Raw genomic sequence first — 22006 nt, 5'->3', positions numbered from 1 at the left:
CTCGTTTTCATAGGGGTCGCACGTACACTACTTATATTCTAGTGGCCTGTCGCGACTTCGTCTTGACTAGGTCGCCTCTCGTCAATAAACAATGTGAATTCTTTGCATAACTCATCACTTAATTGTCTACCATGCTGATAATTTTTGTATTATTGAAATAATACGTGATCGTCACCATTGGGAAGGAATTGTGTACCCAACAATTGCTTCATTGGTGGCTACGTGGAGATTGACACCTTCATTTGTCTCGCCCACTTGAGTTGAAGCTGTTCATACCAAGTTGAAGCTCCACCCTTCAAGTTGTAAGCCAAAAGTTTAACTTTCTTATCTACAACGATTACCATGTAGTCGAAGATACGTTTAACTTCAAGTAGCCAATCAAGAAAGTCATCAATGTGGAGTTGGTCGTTGAAGCTAAGAAGATTGACTTTCTTCCTGAATTCTTGATTCACCCAATCTACCTAATAGCTGTCTCGTCCGGGATGTTGGAGTATCATGTCTTTGATCTCCTTGTTGCTAGATCTCATATCCTTAGGTATGATTATATGATTCACTGCTGGCATCATCCTGTGATTAGCATGATTGTAAATTTCAGTGCCTATCAGAGGTGGATCATCGCTTTGAACATGAATTTGTCCAATTTCATCAAGTAATTGGTGGCAGCTTGTAGCCCTTGTATGACTGGCCGATACTCTCGTTGTGCCATGTCGAAAGTCGCTGCTGTTAAATATTAATTTCCTAGAGCACCATCCATCAAATTGTGCCCGACGTGCCATTAGAAGCCTCCGATTTGAGGAAAAAAAACATCTTTCTGATAGCAACTGACACAAGTAAACAATAAACGCCTTGAATTTATAAGGATGCGATGAGGTCAATCACTGCCTTCCTCTGTTGATAAACGCCTTGAATTTATAAGGTCTTCTTAAATCCACAAGGGAGATTTCTCGAATTTACAAGAAAAATAAAATAATTTTGAGAATTTTATTAATTGAATGAATTAAAAAAATGAGTTTTTGGATTCTTAAATAACCCTAAACAAAATTTTAAAATGTAATCAAAGAGCCTAATCGAATAAGGAAACAACTTCTAAAAAATATGCAAATTTCCTCATCCCTCGACCGGTTGAAATGGCTAAAAAATGTCCCCGTATTAAAATTGAAAATTCTATGAACTTCGACTTGTCCCGTAAATACATTCGCCATGCTTGGGCTATACTATTTTTGCATGACATTTAAAATTGTAGGCCAGGTCAGGACTGAACTTGGCCCGACTCTAACCCAGCCCGTTGACTCTTCTAATTCGTATGAACTGAAAGCCCAAAAATATTAACTTAATCCAAAACCTCTGTGGCCTCATCAATGTTTCAACGGTGGAGCTTCATTCCTCACTGTTTCCTGTCGTGCAGCCACTTGAGTTTTGAATCCTCCTCGTTTTACGCCCATGTCCTAACATTATTTGGCAAAATAGATGGACGGGGTGGATTTCTCAAGAACATCCGGGTGAGCCCCACCTAGCTTCCCATCACAGGAAGTTCATGCGAGTGCCTTACACTTCTACGGTCAGATGTAATTAGGTGGGGCCACTGTGATCTTTGTTAGAAACCCACTCATCCATCCATTTTGCCAGCTTATGTTAGGATATGTGAAATACAGATTAGCTGTGAAGTGCGACCCTGATTGTGGGGCCCACCTCTATGTATGCGCTGTATATCCAGATGGTCCATCTATTTTGCCAGCTTATTTTAAGGCATAGTCCCAAAAACTAAGATACAAATATCAGGTGGATCACATAGTAGCGACTGAAATCCCACCGTTTAAAGCTGCTTGGGATCACAATAGTTTTGGATCTAGCTGATGTTTGTGTTTTCCCTTCATCCTGTTCTACGTGACCTTATCAACAGGTTGGATGGTTACGGCGGACCTTAACAAGTTTTTAAAGGTTAGTATTCAATGATCACTGTTTCCTGATGTGTGGTCCACCTGAGATTCATATCTGTTTCATTTTTTGATCAATTGGCTAAAATAATCCTGCGAAACAGATAGATAGCATGGATATACAAGGAATAATGAATAAATTGAAGTGGGCCCATATGATCCGGGCCATATCTACCTGGCTGGATCTGTAGTGGCAGCTAATCCGTGTTTGGGACATGGGCCTAAAAGTGAGGCGATCCAGTATTCAAGTAGGCTGGGGAGGGTACTGTTGAAACCATCTTGGGTTTATTTTCACTGGTACGAGCTGATCACAACACAAAAATAATAGCCTAATACAAAACTTCTCTCTCCGTGAATATTTTAATAGTGGCCATTCAATCCCCACTGTTTTCTGTCATGTGGCCCACTTATTTTTGAATGCACCCTTAATTTTTTGGTCTCATGTCCTAATATGAGCTGGCAAAATAGATGGATGAACGATGGAGTGGATTTCTCACAAGCATCATGGTGGGCTAGCTCCACCCAGCTTCCGACTTCCTGCAGTCAATGTAGCAGGCAATCTGTGAATCTGATGTACGGGTTGGTTGTCATGAATACATTAGGTGGGCCCTAATTTCATCATGTACCACCGTAGCTTAATGTGGTACCGGTACCACCAGAGTGTGTCCTTGAATTAGGGGTGCACATGGGTCGGTTCGGTCTGGTTATGGGGTGAAACGGAACGAACTGTTCCTAACGGTTCTAGGATATTTGGAACCAGAACTGAACCGTTAGCACCTTAGAACCAAACTGGAACCGGACCGTTAAAACCGGTTCGGTTCTGGATCGGTTCCACAGTTTTGAGCTTTTTATAATCTAGCCCAATTACATGTTTTATTTTATAATCTAGCCCATGTCCATTCGTGTTGTGATCCATTTGATGAATGGTTTAGATATTGTATAAGGTGTGCAAAAATACCTTTATGGAAGCAATCAAATAGTGCATTATAAACTATAAATCATGAGTCAAATATGAAAACAATCGAAGGGTTCCTGTTCGGTTCCAGGTTCAGTTCTAGGTTCGGTTTCATGGTTCAGTTCCGTGGTTTTGATCCATGGTTCGGTTCTACGGATCAGTTCACGGTTTGCTTCGCTTCTACATACCCCCAAACCTTCTTTGATATTTGAAACCGGAACCGAATTGGTGCACTCTAGAATGGACCAAACCGGACCGTTTGGTTGGTTCCGCTCCAGTTCACGGTTCTACTGGTTCGATGTGCACCCCTACTTTGAATAACTACATGACTAGTCTGGATTAGCCGGCCTTATACCGTACCAAAATCATGCATAAAGTCACAGAGAAGTCATACAGTGTGCCTATGCCTTGGGCCCTTTTGGACAGCTCGATTGATCAATCTGGACTGTCCATTAGCACACATGTTCCACTAGGCACACATGCTAAGGCTGCCACACAAAATTTTGATTGATTGAACTATTACAGGCGTCCAACCAATGGCCTATAAAATGGACAGTCAAGATTGTGTTCCCATAAAATAGGTCCAATCAATAATTTAAACCACCCATTTTTTTGGGTCTTATGCTGATTGTTCTAAAAGCATTCCTAAGAAAAAATAAAATAAAATCTAACAATCCTATCCATGGCTTAGAAATCAAATGTTATAAAAGATAAAGTCCAATTAATATAGATTGAACCATCAGACCGATGTGATTTTTTTTTTTTTTTTTTGTTGGTGACCCATGAAAAACTTTGCATTAAACCTAATGAATGCTCTAGATTGATCGGTTGGACTGTCCAAATGTCCCAGCGCAGCTACATGCACTATAACGTAAAGTACTGTAAGAAAGCAGTGGAACATTTATCATGGATAAAATGTTATGGAAAGAAAGATATGTAGTAGCCGGCCTCTTAGTGAAAAAACACTGATATTATCGATTCTATGACTTTTATGTAAGCCTCTTTCGTTCACTTTCTATTATAAATAGAGGGGAGCTTAGAGAAGCTACTCCCAAGAAAGAGAGAGAGATCATCTTCTACTTCTAGTATTAGGGAAAAATAAAAGGGAGAGGCATGGCTCAGGAAAACAGCAGAAGTGTCATGTTTCTCCATTTGGTTTTGATGCTCTCCTTTCTTCTCATCATTTCCATGGCTCAAGGTAAATTGTATGGCTGTTAATATTTAATTAGGAAGGGTCGGGTAGGGGTGTAACTCAGATGGGTCATGTTGTGTTAAGGGCCAACCCTTTTGGTGTAGACACACAAAAATATACCAGATGCTCCCACACAACGAGTTAAATGTCCAACTATTTGGTGTGTGGGACCCAACCGTGGTGTTTGTATGCTACCTCACCTGTTAATGCATGAGCATTTTCATACCAGGCTGAGTGAGGGTGGCATGTGGGATGCGGGACACACTTGGGGTAGGTGGCCCATGTGAAGTGGGCCCCACTCGTGTGAAGTGGGGCTCACGAGGGGAGTTCGGCCGAGGTCCTAACCCATGGGATGTGGGACTTGAGATATGAGATAAAGGGATTGATTCGCCATACTCTATCAGCTCAAGCTTTTAGAGTAAGTGGTTAATTGTTTTGCACTATCTTTCCACTATGGTACCCCTAATAATGAAAATGGAATGCCCCAAAAATTAGATCAATCTAACAATTAGATGGGATCCGTATGAATATGAAGGCTTTTAAGTGGTAGTTCATTGTTTCTGATGGTGGGGCCATCTATTATAGTATGGTTGACCAGTTTTTTGAGGCATCCCGTTTTCATGGTGGGAAGTTATACAAACACCATACTGGGCCTAATACACAACTAGTTGGACATACCACTTGTTGGGTTTGAACATCTCTCTCTCCACACACACATATATGTACACAGACACACATACATATGTATGCATCTGCGCACACACAGCCTCATGTATGTGTATCTATCTTAAAAATCAGGCCATTACACACATCAGCCGGGGCCACATCACACATAACTAGGGTGTGAAAGTTCCTGGCATTTTGACAGTTGACTTAGTAGAACTAATTATCTTACACCCATTTCTACATGGGCACATGTGCTTGCTAGTGGATGGATGGGGTTCTCAGTCATACTTGCTTGTGGATAGATAGGAAAACCCTTGGAAATGTTTGTATTTGGATTATAGGAAGAGGTGTAAATCTAATTCTCAAAATTAGTCCTTTCGATATTTAATATCAGTTACAAAAATGAGTTTCCATCCGATAGTTATATTTTTGAAAAGGGTGAAGATGCATTGCTTCCGAATTACTTATCTTCCCTGTATCCAAATACTAACTGAATTACTAAGAATAACTTTAATAGTAATCAAACACCATATTGTTTAAGCACTAATTAATTTCTTCCTGTATTTTTTCAATGAATTAGTTGGGTTTGGAGTGACGGACGCCATCCCAGAATGCGAATCGGTGTTTGGAGTACGAACAGATGATACATGCTTCGGGGTCAGGCAATTGTTCAATCTGACCACTGAATTCTTCAATGACCTCAACCCCAATCTCAACTGCACTGCTCTCTTTGTGGGCCAGTGGCTCTGCGTGGATGGATCAGTGAACTGAGTTCTATTTATTTAATGGAAACTATATATGTATAAATAAATGGAGAGAATTCAATTTCTCTCTAATCAAGATTTCATTGGATGTATTAGCAATGTCACGAACTCTTTAATGAGCAGTCGTGGGCTTATGGAATTCTGCTTTTTTAAAAATTTATTCTCTCTTTCTCTCTACCTCCTCTCCCCAAATCCATATTAAGGTGGATATTTCGTGAAACCATTTATTTCTAGCCATTCATTTGATAGCAAAAGTTTGAAAAGTTTGAACGGTTCAAATAATTTGATCAGAAGAATTATTGGGCCATGCTTCATCCACATTGGAGCTACAAATTTCGTGGAATGTATGGATTGACCTAACATGCTACATGCATACAGAAGGATTAAAACGGTTCTTATAACAAAGTCTGCAAGTACGTAGTCCTATTTTGGCCCAGATACAAGTCTACTGTATATAGTGATAGTAGCCAGAGTCCACATTTAATTGGCCATACCTAGCAAAAATCACTTTGATCTGGTAGTTCAAACAATTCGTTGTGGCTAAGGAAATAGATAACTAATAATGATTATAAAAAGAGAGTGCTTTCATAGATATGAACCATCCTTCTCATGCATATTGTGGTTTCATTGGACAATCCTAATTGTTTAAAAATTGGATGGTCCCTATTAATAATACTAGATAATTCCATGATGCAAGGAAGTACGATCACCGTCTTCCTTGACCAATTAATGCGTTGAATCCATAAGGTCTTCTTGAATCCACAAGTGAAATTTCTCGAATCCACGGGAGAAATAAAATAACTTCTGGGAACATGATTGAATGAATACAAAAAATGGATTTTTGCATCTTAAATAATCCTTAAAAAACCTTAAAAATGTAACCAAAGAATCCTAATCAAATAAGGAAAAAAATTCTAAAAAACGCACAAATTCTCGTGTTTGTCAACCTATCGAAATGGCTAAAAAATGTTCAAAGACTAAAATTGAAAATTTTGTTAATTTTGACCTTCGGACCTATCGAATAGTATTTCGACCTATTGACAGATATGTCTACCCGTCTAAATTGTTGGAAATCAGCTAGCAAGCAATCTAAAATTTTTGTCAGGATTTCAACCTGTCGACCAAATTGTTGACTAGTCGAATTATGCTAAATTTTAATAATTTTCCATAGGCTTCATCCAATCCACGTGTGTTGGGAATGTATTTGATCCATATTCTACATTAGGTCCCTCCACTTGAAAATAACTCATCTTCGAGTTTGGTTCACGATACGTGTTCAACTTCCTCGAGTTCTTCAGCGGACCTGGTTTACAATACTTTGTTGGTCTACCATCCCCTTTAGAAGATTAAGAACAAAGGCGTTATCATTAACTTTCATAAGGATCAAAATATGGCCAATCTTCTTATTCATGAACTTGTTATACATCACAGTCAGAGAATTTTTCTCACGTAAGTGAACTAGCACATTATCATCCGCTTTAAACACCTTCTAGCACCATTTTTTGTTGGCATATTCTGCATAACCCATCTTCGATCGGCTACCCTGCTGATAATTTTTGTATTGTTAGAACAATATGTAATCATAACTGTTGGGGAAGAATTGTGTGCGCAACAATTGCTTCATCCACGACTGCATATGGATTAACGTCTTCATCTGTGTCATCTGCTCGAGTTGAAGCTACTCCCATCAAGTTGAAGCTCCGCCCTTCAACTTATAGGCTATATGTTTAGCTTTCTTCTATTCAGCGATGTTCATGTAGTCGAAGAAATGCTTGACTTTAAGTAGCCAATTGAGAAAGTCATCGACGCGAAGTTGGCCATCGAAGCTAGGAAGATCGACTTTCTTCTTAAATTTTCGATCCACCTGATCTACCCGATCGCTGTCATGTCCGGGATGTTGGAGGATCATGTCATCGATCTCCTCGACCCTGGATCTCACATCCTCAAGTGTGATTTTGATCTCACATTCTCAAGTGTGATTTTGCAATTCGCCATCGGCATCATCTTGCGATTATCAAAATTACGAATTCTAGCATCTATTGGAGGTGGATCATAGCCTCAAACATGGATTTTTCCTACGACTTTCTTCAAATGATTGATGACATCTTGCAACCATTGCATGACTTATCGATACACTTGCTGCGCCGTACTGAAAGGCACCACTGTTAAAGGATAATTCCCCGTAACACTGTCCATTGGATTGTGCCTGACCCATCGTTAGAAGCCACAAATCCAAGGAAAAAAGCCTATCTCTGATACCAATAAATGCAGGGAAGGACGTGAAGAGGTCAATCGGTGTCTTCCTTGATTGATAAATGCCTTAAATTCACAAGGTCCTCTTGAATCCACAAGTGAGATTTCTTGAATCCATGAGAGAAATAAAATAACTTCTGAGAATTTTATTGATTGAATAAATAAAAAATGATTTTTTTTTTGGCATTCATAAATAACCCTAAAAGTGTAATAAAAAAGTCCTAATTGAATAAGGAAACAATTTTGAAAAACGCACAAATTTCTGCATTTGTCGACTTGTCGATATGGCTAAAAAATGTCCAGATACTAAAACTAGAAATTCTGTGAATTTCAACTTGTCGAACTGATCCGTCGACCTATCAAATAGTATTTCAACCCATTGAGACCTGTCAAATAGTATTTCAACCCATTGATAGAATTCAAGATATGCCGATATGCAGGGCGCAAGATAATTAAAGAGCTGCATACCTGGATAACCAATCCTTACGTGATGTTGTCAACTTGTGGCCTCGTAGCTAGGTACTTTCGACTACAAAATACTTTTCTCTTCTTGCTTAATCATGACTAATCGAATTATAGACCTTATAATTTCTAAACTAGGGTATTTGATCGTAATTTTAGTTCTTACTCATTTCTATAAATTAACGTCCCTTCTTATGTATGAATGCCCTACTAATAATCTAATTGCATACTGTATGATTTGATCATTGCATTGTATTGGGCGATTTAGATGCCTAGTATGACTATTTAAGATATCTATAAAATTGGGCCACAAATTCCTGTCATATAGGGTGGCCTTAAATCCAATACACACCGAAGTATTCATGGTGGGCTTATATGGGTTTTGATTTGGGCTTTAATGAGGAGAACATATAATTATTGAGAGGCCCAAATTTTATTTACACCAATATATATATATATATATATATATATATGGGAAAAGGTTCTATGCGGTCCAGCTCATGGGAACTCCCCATGAGGTCGAGTTGTGTGGGCCCACCATGGTGCGTGTTGAACATCTACCCCATCAGTTAGATGCACCATTTCATGGTCGGCCTAGGGCTTATAATCAAGTCAATCAGTGACTTGCGTGGGCAACACCATGCACAACAGTTGAGAGGTTTACCCTCAATTAGAATATTCATAATCATTTGTTAGGCCACCGAGGCGTGGATCACAAATCCAGCCATCCATTATGTGTGTCCCACTTGGTTAAGGGGTCAGCCCAAGTTTCAGATGTATCCAAATTTCAGGTGGGAAATGCTTTTATATGTTTCAACATGTCTTCACATGATTTTAGATGGTGTATGAGCCACCTAAGTTCCGTGTACGACTGATTTTTGGGATAACCCAATTTTAAAGGGGACCCATCAAATGCACGGTGTTGATGCTTAACAAACATCACAATGGGGTCCCAGCCCTCTCCAAGCAGCAGGACGCTCAGCAACAGCATCCAACACCTGTTGCTATTTTTTTTTTTGGTTTTTCGATGGTTTTTCATAGGTTGGGCCCACATGAGGATGATCTAATCCATCACTTGGATTCCCGAGCTCATGACAAGTCCAATAAGTCCAATATTCAATATGTTTCGGTGTGTAGAAACATCACAATGGGCCCTAACAGTTATTCATTACTAAATATCGTTATTACCACTATTTTCAATGGTGTGGGCTACTAGAGATTTTGATTGACTTTATTTTTCGGATCAAGGCCTAAAATGATCTGAAAAATAGGATGGACGGTGTGGATCACATACATACATCAAGGGGGGTGGGTGGGTGGGTTGTGGGCCCACAACCCCTCCCTTCTATTTTAAGCAGTTGGAGCATCTGTGTGTGTGTGTGTGTGTGTAAATTTATTTATTTATTTATTTTTTTTTGTTGTGTGCAAGAGTGTGCATGAGGGTGTGTGTGTGTGTGTGTGTGTGTGTGTGTGAGTTTGGCCAACCCAATGGGCCATTCTTAGATAGTTTGGATGGCATACAAACATTCTGGTGGGGCCCACTATCAATGGGTCTCACATGAAGTATAGAATAATTTAGTTTTATATAGTTTCTCTTATATAGCCACACCATTAATCATATCATTATCATCATTATAATTATCTTCACCATCAATCGTATTATCTTCATCATCCATAAACACAATGAAAACAAAATAAGAATGAGTAGGGAGGGTGTACTCACCTTGATGGAATAGATGAATGGTTGAGATGGATGGAAGGGATGAGATTGATGGGATGGATTGGTTGAGATGGATGGAAGGGATGGGATTGATGGCCCACTTAGATCACTCCACTCTCACTCTCTCTCTCTCTCTCTCTCTCTCTCTCTCTCATGGTAGGAAATTGGTGAGAGTGTTGAGGATTGAAGGGGTATTTGTAGAGAATTTGCTATAATTGTGGTTAGATACAATTAATGTGATCTTAGTTAGCTTAGACTAGGATTATGAAAATTAATTCATGATTAGGAATTAATGGCGGATTAAATGAAACATGGAGTGGCATGGCATGATGACATCATTCATAAAGTGTTGTGTGGATGAGGGTTGACTTTGGATACACATGAGAGAGGGGTGGTATGGGTGTATGACATCACACACATGGGTAGAGATTCTCTCACTTATGTGTGACATGGTGCATGTGTGCATAGCATATGTTGTACACATGTGTGGAATGGAATATATGGCGTCATGCGCACATGATACACCAACGATTCTTCGTAGCATATCTTACTAATGGAGCATCATACAGACGCACGAGTGGTAGCTCCACAATCGCGGCGATGGGGCGGTCGATATGAAATATATTTCGAGGCATTGGGATTCCGGTCAGTCAAGTGTGCACTATACATAGATAGTCCAGGTCTCGCCAAGTGTTCACTCCCCAAGTATAGGGTTGTGATGTAGTAATAAACTCGGTGAGACCGAGGTCGAATCCCAAGGGACTGATACCTGTACGTAATCTGAAACTAACTAAAACTAATTAATTTCAAAAAACATAGCCGTCAATCCCCAGCAACGGCGCCAAAAACTTGTTCACTCCCCAAGTATAGAGTTGTGATGTAGTAATAAACTCGGTGAGACCGAGGTCGAATCCCAAGGGGCTGATACCTGTACGTAATCTGAAACTAACTAGAACTAGAACTACACTAAGATGAAATCTAAATTAAATATAATTGAGGGAATAATGATGAATTATTTATCTAAAACTTAGAGAATTCAAAGGTAGGAAACTAGAGTGCCAAGGATCCACTTGTAACAATTGGGAAGCTACCTTGCATTGATTCAAGGACACAACTGGAATCAGAGTCCTATCCTATCCAATTGGTAAGAAGAGATTTATCAGATCTCTGAACTTCTCGTGGATCTAATCATCAACAGATACGATTGGTGCAGATTTGGAAGTGATCTCGTCACTTAACCATGTCCAGGAGACTATAGCAAACAACAACAATTTACCAATCTCACAGCCAATCATGAGAGAATTGTGAAAGTTAGGAAGGGTTCCATTACCCAACCATACTCATGAGACGATGGTGAACAACAGGGTTCCCAAGTTCACAATCTCATAATGAAAAGAACATACTCAAAGCTATTGCAGATCTAATGTAATTTGAGTCACAATAAACCATTAAAAAAACTAAAAGTATTCCTTAATAATTAAACTAGAATCCATAAGAGTTCAATAATCATGAATCAAAGCAAAGCCACCTTCCTAATTACGCTACAAGCTTCACCTCTTAACCCTAACTAAGAGGTTTAGCCTAGCAACATGATTAGGCTAAATCCCTTAAACAAAACAAACAAAAAGAAAAAAGAAAAAGGAAAAATACAACTCTACTCTCTCTGTCTCTCTGCTCCACGTCCAAGCTTGGATCCTCTCTCCACGTTTCTCTCCCTCCTTTATAGGAAATTCTAGTTGGTGGCTGCGTGTAGAACTAGACAGCTATTTACCACAACAGTCAGTGGTGAAAGAAATCTCTTCTGCAACAGCATGCAAACGGCGCTCATCTCGTGTGTTTGGAATAGATTTTCAAGACGGTGAACGTCCCGAACTTTATTCTGACACCTAGGCTAGACTCATGGAATCTTGTTGCACCATGTGGACGGTCCAGATTGTCCACCTGATCATCCCATTGATCGCACAACTGCCGCAAAAATTGGACACTGTCCGAACACGAAAACAGAGCATGCGAAAGGGCTCTTGCGTTGTGTTGATGGTGGGGCCCATGATTGATATTTTATGAGAAATCTAGATCGTCAATTCTATTCTCCTCGAAATTTCGGATGGGAAGGGACAGTTTTAGATCAGATTCGGTGTGACCCACGGAAGAAATCATGCTGCCACAGGTTTGGATGAAGCAAAATGGTCTTTTTGTGACCGGCACGTGCGCTTGCATTGATGTACGAGGTAAACATGGGTTCGACTATCCCGAGATTCTCTACAAGATGGATGGCTTGGATCGGACATATGGTCCATGATGGTGGCCCACCAGCTTCCGAAAAACTCCCCTGCGCAACTGTATGCGGAAGAAGCAAAACGGCAGTTGCCGTTTTTGACTCAGTCACAGGACCAACCTGTTTTGGAAGGAGATGCAGTTGCCGTGCACATCTAGTGCACTTGTGCACCATGCACACCCTGACTTAGGTGGAGTCCAGGGTGATGTTTCCGAGAGATCCACTCCATCCATACATTTTATCACCTCATTTAATGGGTTGAACCCAACTTGGAAGCATATCTAGAAATCAAATGGGCTCAAAATCAGTGGTTTATGGGCTGATTTGTCCGTTGGGCCACTTCCAAAGGGATCCACTGGCTGAAATTTGACATATATGGTTAATTTAGAGTGCTCATGCCCTGTATAAAGTTTTGAGCTGATCAGATGGTGGGAACCCTATAATCTTGAATTTTGGATATCTTTTAGGCCTGGTTAAGGTGAATGGCTGGAATTTCTCTGATCTTTAGCTTGAAAATCCTCGATCTTGGTCCCATAGAGTCTGTCCCTTGCCTTGGTGACTTTGGAGCGATAATTCCATGCTTTTAATACCCTTTTTCAGTCTATTCTTGTCAATTCACCTTGCATCACAAACACGATTAAATTAAACCGTTAAACAATACCATGTTCGTAAATCCAGGCAATAACTGGGGTCTAATATGCAATATTTGGCCCTCAACACCAAGGGCATCGATCATCGTACACATAGGCATAGAAAATGGTACGGAATGGATGGGGTGGTCATCATAGTATCAATTTCGGTTATTTACAGTCGCATTATGAGGGGTGTACTATAAGGGGTTCTTTTGAATATTTGAATTGTACATGCAGGCATTACTGGGTTTTATTTCAGAAGGTGAGTCTCATCTACTAACCAATTGGTCGTACTTATATCTAGGATGATAAAATCTATTGGGTAGTAGAATTTGTCAACCTAGACCAACACATCCTCAATTATCCCTCTCGGTACATGAACTGAGCGATCGACAAGTTAATGTGGTCCAGGTGGATTTTAATTCACCTCGACCCAGTTGTTCATAGACTGAGTATGGATCAGATTTACGCTTGCTCCTAAGGTAAGAAGTGCGTGCTCATTCCGGTAATTTCCAATTACACAAGCGATGGTTGGGCTACTAAGATATTTATATTTTTGTGGCACATCTTGCTTTAGGATGACACTCACTTTTTCTGTTAAGAAGATTTTCTTTTGAATATTTTGCCGTCTTTTGGTCGTACATAAGTCTTTTAGAATTTGGCATATGAAGGTATTTGTTTAACGGCATCTAGTAGAGGAATATTAACCTTCACTTGTTTCAGCACCTTTAGAATATCCTGAGAGTTAGAGAGAGGTTTTGGTGTAATCAACCGTTGGGGGAATGGTGCAACTAGTTTGCCTTGAAGTTTCGGTTCTAACTTATGTGGAGTAGTGCTAGATCTATCATGGTTGTCCTCTTTCAGGTCATTGGACTTTTCAGCCCTTATTGGAATGGTTTCGTCAATTATTTTTCCACTCCTGAGAGTGGTAATAGACTTAGCTTGCTTCATTTGATTTGAAGAGCTCGGGTCGATGACTTCATATTGTTGTTTTGGATTGGGAAGGGATTGAGTTAAAAGGCTTTATTTTTTCCCAATCGTATTTTGTCTGAAGCCCTTGTATGGCCTTTGTAAGGTCTTAAAAGGCTTGTAGTATACCTTGATTAAAAAGCTCCTGATTTTTAAGATGTTTTAGGACAGAATCCTCTTGAGGTTTCCCTTGATTTAGAATTTGATTAGGGTATCCTTGAGGAGTAGCAGTTTGTCTATTCCTCAAATTGAAATTTGAATGATTTCTCCAACTAGGATTGTAAGTATTGGAGGTGGTCCTTTGAAAGACCTCTGGTAATTGTTTACGGCATTTGATTGCTCATTTAGAATTTCTTGAAATGCAGGTATTGTTGGATAATTTTCAATTGTATGAATATTGCAAGCACAAATACCGCAAATAGTTTTCTTAATCTTATCCTTTTTAAGTTCCATGGCCTCAAGTTTCCTTGTGAGATTAGCCACTTTAGCATTTATATCGTCTTCCTCTTTCAGAAGATATATTCCGCCCCTCTCTTTTGATTGAGTAGGCTTAGAAGTGGTGCTAGGTTTTGGGGAGATGTCCCATGATTATGCGTTCTCAGCAAGTCTATCCAAATAATCCCATACATCGTCAACATTTTTATTCATAAATTCCCCATTGCACATTATCTCGACCAATTGGCGCATGAAGGATGTCAGTCTATCATAGAAGAAGTTTGTGATGCACCACGTTTTAAAACCGTGTTGTGGGTATGAACTGACAATATCCTTAAACTGCTCCCAACATTGAAAGAATGTTTCTTCTTCCTTTTGGGCAAAGTTCATGATTGACTTTCTAAGGGTGTTTGTTTTATGGTATGAAAAGAATTTATTTATGAACTCCCTTGTCATGTCATTCCATCTACTAATAGATCGTGGATGTAGTGAATGTAACCACGTCTTAGCTTTTTCTTTCAAAGAAAAGGAAAAGAGTTTCAGCCTGACTGTGTCTTCAGTCACATTAGAAAAGTATAAAGTGGTTAGGATCTCATCAAACTATTTCAAGTGTAAATATAGATTTTCAGATTCAAGTCCGTGAAATTTTGGGAGTTGGATCACACTTGGCTTGATATACATGTTTCCTGTGTTTTCTGGAAAAACCATGCATGAAGGTGTGCTCACCCCCGCCGGTTGTAAATAATCTCGTAAAGTACAAGGTGGGGGTGCTTGATGCACCTCATTTTCATCCTGAATTTCCTCAACCCTAGGTTGAGGTGGATTTGGAAGTTAGTTAACTGGTTGATTGACAGCTGTAACTTCAGTTAACCTAGAGGATATCTGGTGGTGTCTAATCCCGTGATGGATAGATAACCCCTCAACTAATCCTCCTTCACTCAAGAGATGTCAAGTGTTATCATGGACCCACTTAGGCATGAAACACTCTCAGCCCCCAAGTAACTAAGCTAACCTTAACCTAAGAGAGAGAAAACTAGAGCAATTAAGAAATCTAAAAATAGAAAGAGAGAGATTTAGAAAGAAGTTAGCAAATTAGAAGTTTCTATATTAAGATCATGCAAAACAGAATAGCAAGTTACTTTCCAAAAACAAATTAAGAAAATTCCTAACCTAGAAATAGAAAGATAAGTTAGTTTCTAAAAATAATTCAGAAAAAACCCTAACTTAAAAATAAAAAGTAAATAAACCCTAATCTTAACATAATTCCAAATCTAATTAAATTTAGAAAAATGCAATCGTTACTCCCTAACAACGGTGCCAAAAACTTGTTCAGAACCCCATGTGTAGGGTTGCGATATAGTAATAATCTTGGTGAGACAGAAGTCGAATCCATAGGGACTAATCTTGTGTGTATTCTGAAGGTTACTAGAATCAAAACTAGAAGAAGATCTAAATCTAAATTGGGAATAAAATAGAGTAATTGTGAAGTATTTAATTAGAAACTTAAGAATTTAAAAGTGGGAACTGAGGTTTCCAGGGATCCACTTGCAGCTATTAGGATATTTCCTCATTTGATTCAAGGAACACAATTGGAATTGAAGTCTTATCCTATTTAATTGAAAGATATATCAATAAAGTCAGATCTAAACTTTCATTGACCTAATTCTCAACAGATGAGAGTTGTGAGGATTGGAAGTGATTTTATCATCAAACCATGCCCTAGAGATAATGGCAAATAACAGGATATATCAATCCATAACCACCATAGGAGAATTGTGAAGATTTGAAGAGATTCCATCACCTAACCATGTCTAAAGGACGATGGTGAACAACAGGATTTACTATCTTCACAATCTCAATTCAGGAAAAGAAGATACTCAAAGTAATCACAGATCCATTGTAATTTGAATCACAACAAACCATTAAAAACTTAAAGTATTCCTTAAATATCAAATTAGAATCAAAGAAGTTCAACAAGAACAAGAATCAAATAAGAAAAATATCTCAATCATGCTACAAGCTTTACCCCTTAGCCCTAGCTAAGGGATTTAGCCGACCATAGACATGATTGGATATAAAATCCTTAAAGAAAGCATTAAAAACTAGGAAGAAAGGAAGAAGAAACTCTTGAATGACGGCTCCACCCCTTTTGCTTTACTCCTTAAAACCCTAAATAGCCCAAAAATACTTAGGAAACCTATATTTATAGGCTAGTTTCCACAAAATTGCAAAATCGCCTCAAATTTACGCAGTACACATAACTCTGCGTAACGCCTTCGATGTCGTCGAAGGGGTTTGAATCCGGAAGTTGCGCATTTTCTCCTTTCGTACTATGTAGGTCTTTGTGTCATCAAACCTTCCTTCGATGTCATCGAGAAGTCCTTCGATGCCATCGAAGGGTCTTTGATCCATTGAAAAAGTATCCAAAACAATCCAACGAGTTACTTTAATTTCTTCAATAAATTTGATGCCATCGAACAGTCTTCAATGTCATCGAGCATCTTTTTCGAGTCATCGATCATGTCTTCGGTTTATCGAGAATTGCATCCAATATGTTTAACACCAACTTGATTTTCCTGTGAAAATTCAATGCCATCAAGCTGTATTCGATGTCATCAAATGATGGCTTCGACGTCATCGAACACCGATCAATGACATAGATTGTGAAGTGAATTTCAATACTTTGCTCTTCTGATCTCCTTCCTTTTCTACTTGGTTTTCTTGGATCTTGGGGTCTTTCAATTTTCCATCTTGGTCTTCAAAGATCCGTTCTTTGCTTTTAGCAATTCTTAAGCCTTAAATCCATGCTTTTAGCATTCTTTTCAATTCAAGCTCTTAAACTCACATTGCAACACAAACATGTATAAAATATACCATTAAGCATTATCATGTTCATAAAACCAAGATATAAATAGGAAAAAATATGCAATATTTGAGTCTCAACAATGAGTCTCTACCTAAACAGATAGATCTCTTTGAATCCTTCTGTAGTGGGCCGAGCGTCTCTCCTTCTGCCAAGGCAGGCCTACCTTAACATCTTTAGACCACTTAGCCAAGGATTGGGCCACCGCTCTCTCTGTTAAACCAGAGGTCTCCTTATCACCTAATAACAGGGTCGGGGATGGTGGATCTTGGGAAGTCATCAACGGTAGATCCCAGTCATCCGACTCCGAATCTCCATTGAAGGCATTAGGTTCATCCCATTCATTCGACATATCGTACATTTTCGGTTGGAAGCTCAACAAAAAGTAGAAATAAGGATGAAAAATGAAAGAGGAATAGAAAAGAACTGAGGAAGCAGAGGTCGCCAGGGTAGAAGATTTCTGACTTATCGAAAATCGCTAAGTCTGGGAACTTGAGAAGAGGCAATGGGAGCAAATAACTGTGATCGTTAGGGTTCTCCCCTCCTTATAGGTAGCTCGGCAGCATGCATTAATTGTCTACATTTAATGCAGCAACCGAAGAGGCTCTTCGGCATGTGCTCGTGGCCACATGGAGACTTCTCCTTCGATGGACGACCCGACTCTCCAGGCAACCATTACGTGTCAGCACCCCATAGGTCAGAAACTAAAAAAGTGCCTTGTCAGCGCATGCCGCCTCGAGCGCATCGTACCATCATTGCAAATCTATTTCGATCTTCGCGTATATTGCCCATCTCTGCATTAATGATGAACTGACTCAACCTTCCATACACAGATATCATCAATCCGACCTCACTACACTGACTTACTTCCCGAGCTTACGTAGTCAGCTCGGAAGTAGAGGGGTTATTGTTATGGGTAAAAATGAAATGGTGAGAAAGGTGGGGTTAGCTCAGACATTTGTATTTGTCCCATGGTCGGCCAATATGAATCTTGACCGAGGAGCTCCTCAACGGCCAAACAATGGTGGTGAAAAGACCTGTTAGAGGGTGAAGTATTCTCGTTTCCTTTGACAGAAGACAAGAGCTGACCACTTTTACGGTCCCATCCATTTCCGAGCTCCTGCAACGAGATTTGTCTATGATTTACTGAGGCCAGTCCGAATTGGTTGTTCGAGCAAAAATCTCATGCACGAGGCTGTGCAGTTTTGAACTTGTAACGAAGTCCCTACACCGTATGATAAGATGAAGAGGATGGTCATCCCCGATGTCATCCATACTTCATCAAGGAAGGGAGTTCAGTCTCAGTGCTCGGACATAACCTTCACAGGCAGATCTACCATAGGCCATAGCTCGCATGAGAGACTAATTCAAATTGTTCTTCATCAGTACGATTGTGAAGATAAGTTTGGATGTTCGACCTCGGTCTCCCATCATATGTGTTTTCCGACCCCAACCACTCGGAGGTCTCATCAAAGAGATCCATCTGAGATCTCTAACGAAGATTTAAGAAGATAACCGTGACACGCTCGAAGATAGATTCCCTCTATAATACGTACCTACCAAGTAGGGAAATCACCATCTACGTCGCCTTCATCGAGCAACTATAAACAAGAACCTATCCTACGGTGAATGGTATGCACCAAAAGACAGGGTCTCATTTCCCTTCTTTGTGTGCAGGTGTTTGGAGGTTCAAGGAGGGTTAACCAGATTTCTACATCAACAATTACCTCATTTCAACCTGACTTGGACTCAAATTCTTAATGGGTCTTACTCAGGCCATTTTTAAATGGGTACGACCTAGATAATATCTTACCTACATTTGGGAAGAAAAAGTAGTTAATTAAGCAAGTGTTTTTTTTTTCCCTTGTGATTTGGATTACAAAGGAGACGTGGGCCTAAAAATGATGTATTTATTACCTTTCATCCATTTGGAGAGATCATTTTAGATCTTTCACCCAAAATAAGTCATTGCAAAGGTTAAGTAGACCACACCACAAATAGCATTGGGACAATGATTCTCACCGGTAATGCATTCATAGGCCCCACCATAATATTTATTTTCCATCTAATCTGTTCATAATGTAGGCATTCAATCCCTCACTGCTTTTTGCATGGTAGTCCACTTGATTTTTGGATCTGTCTTATTTTTAGGCTCAAGACTTACTACGGGCTCACCATGTGGACGGACAGTTTGGATATAACTCATACCTCATGATGGCACCCACATAACCCGGTGAAGTCAACCCACCAGCCAAGTCGGTGCTGGCTGGTACACCAGCCAATCAGCTTCCGTATACAAGTAAAAAGCCTATATATTTTTCATTATGATTGCTTGGCAGTCCAGGTTGTGGGTCATTGTAATATGTGTCCAGTTTTTTCAGCTTATTTTAAGGCATGAGCCTAAAAAGTGGCAGATCCAAAGGTCTAGTGGACCGCATAACAATATAGTAGGAAAATGACGTCTACTGTTGAAACTTTCCCGAGGGCACATGATCCAAAACTTTGTACCCCAATAAACTTTTAACGGTGAGAATTCAATATCCACTGTTTTAGTGTGTGGTCGACTTGAAGTTTGGGCCTGTCTTGCTATGAAATGATATGGAAAAATGAATGGACGGCGACCAGTAACGACGTGGGAGGGGACGACAGACATATGCCCTTGACAAATGGAGACGGATTTGCTACTGCCCTTGACACCAGCCCCGTGGCTGGTGGTCGGTGCTCTGTGGGCCCCATCATAATGTATTTGTTTCATCCACTCCGTTCATCCATTTTTAAGGATCATTTTAGGATTGATACAAAAAATGATAGGGATATAAATCTCAGGTGGACCACCGTTGAAACTTTCTTGGAGCTGACCATGATGTCTACATGGCATCCAAACCGTTCATAGGTTTATTACCACTCAGATAAATTGTAGGATCCGCCTGGACTGTAATTCTACGGGGCAGGGCTCTGTGGGGCCCACTGTGATTTAAGTATTTTATCCACGCCGTTAATCATTTTTTCTCGTATCATTTTAATATATGAGCCAAAAAATGAGGTAGATACAAGGATTAAGTGGATCACATTGTGGGGATTGAATATCCACCATTAAAACTTTTTGGGAGCTGGAGAAGTTTTGGATGAAGCTGATATTTGTTTTTTTCACTTCATCCACGTTACATGACCATATGAATAGGTTGGATGGTAAAAAAACACCACGGCGGCCTTAAAAAGGTTTCAAAGGTGGGTGTATTATCACTGCAGCTTCCTTTAGTGTGGTCCACTGGAGCTGTAGACCTGCTTAATTTTTAGTATTAGTCCTTAAAATAATCTGATAAAAGCTATGAATGACGTGGATAAAATACTTACCTCACGGCAATAAAATACTTACCTCACGGTGGGCCACATAGAGCCCTGCCGGGAAGGATTACTTGGGTAGGAGGCAATCCACGTCCTCATTCCCTACAAAACTTTCCCCGGGGGTTTAATAGCAACTCTTTCATGTTATGACCCACCTTATTTTTAGATTTCTGACCTACCGCAGTGGAGTGAGTGGATTTGCTTTAGATTCCTGACCTATTGTGGTCTATCACGCAGATAGGGCTGTTCCCCGCAGCCAGCCAATGGCTAGTGGTCCTGTGGGCCCCAACATGATGTATATGTTTCATCCATGCCATCTGCTCATTCTTACGGATCATTTTATGCTATGAACCCATAAATGAGGTTGATACAAATCTTAAGTGGATCACATAGTGTTGATTGAACTCCCACCATTAAAAACTTCCTAGGGCCACAAAAGTTTTGGATCAAATTGATATATTTTTTTTCCTTCATCCAAGTCTGTATGACCTAATTAACAGGTTAGATTTCAAATAAGCATTACAGTGGGCCTTAAGAGTTTTTTAATGGTGGACATGCAATCACTAGTGTTTTCCCATGGTGTTGTGCACCTGGGATTTAGGTATACCTAATTTTTGGGATAATAACTTAAAATTATTTTTCAAAATAGATGGGGGACTTGGATAAAACACATACATCATGGTGGGGGTCCACATAGCACCAACCACTAGCCACCTGGCTGGTGGCGTCGTCGCTAGCCAAACCGCGTCCGAGATATCCCGGGTCACCAGGCAGGCAATCCCGAATCCGAGTCGGACGCGGATTTCCTGCGAAAGCCTTCCACGGGAAGTTCCTGCGGTGGAAAATTAGGTGGGACCCATTGTGATGTTTATGAGAAATCCTCCCTGTCCATCAGTTTTGTGAGTTCATTTTAGATTATGTTATCAAAAATGAACCGTATTTAAAGCTCAAGTGAGCCGAAAACGTGATAATTAAATTTTCACAGTTGAAATATTTGTGGAGCCACAGAAATTTTGATTCATGCTAATATTTCTGTTTTCAGTTCATCTCAGTAGGAATGACATTATTAACGGTATAGATGGCATCTAAACATCGCTGTTGAACTAGGAAGGTTTTAACGGTACGAATTTCCCTAACCACATTTTCCTTTAATACGGCTCACTCAAGCTTTGGATGCGGTTCATTTTCGACGACATGTACTAAAATGAACTTACAAAACGTATCTAACAAACATCACAGTGGCCCCACCTAATTTCCAAACGCACGAACTTCTTGCAAAGGCTTGCGCAGGAACTTCCTGCAAATCCGCATTGGAAGGACGCCGGAGTGCGTCCCACCCCCGTTTCTGTGGGCCACGTTGATGTAAGTATTTTATCCACCTTTCGCTTCTATCAGACCGTTTTAAGTTATCATCCTAACAATGAAGTAGGTCAAACCACACCAAAGGAAGCTGCAGTGATGGTTTGATCCGAAACTTCTCCTGCTCTCATGAACTTTTTAATTGTGGAAGTTCAATCCCACTTTGTGGTCCATTGGAGCTG

At 39.9% G+C, this 22006-nt stretch overlaps 1 non-coding gene across 1 annotated transcript; it reads left to right on the top strand.

Moving 5' to 3' along the window:
- Nucleotides 1-14558: 14558 nt before the first annotated feature.
- LOC131222118 (small nucleolar RNA R71) lies at nucleotides 14559-14665 on the top strand. The gene has a single exon (XR_009159826.1). It is a non-coding gene; the product is annotated as a small nucleolar RNA R71 (small nucleolar RNA).
- Nucleotides 14666-22006: the final 7341 nt, after the last annotated feature.

Source organism: Magnolia sinica, chromosome 12 (genome assembly GCF_029962835.1).
Source record: "Magnolia sinica isolate HGM2019 chromosome 12, MsV1, whole genome shotgun sequence".
Lineage (NCBI taxonomy): Eukaryota > Viridiplantae > Streptophyta > Magnoliopsida > Magnoliales > Magnoliaceae > Magnolia > Magnolia sinica.
The sequence above is the reverse complement of the archived record's forward strand: the minus strand, read 5'-3'. Positions and strand labels throughout refer to the sequence as shown.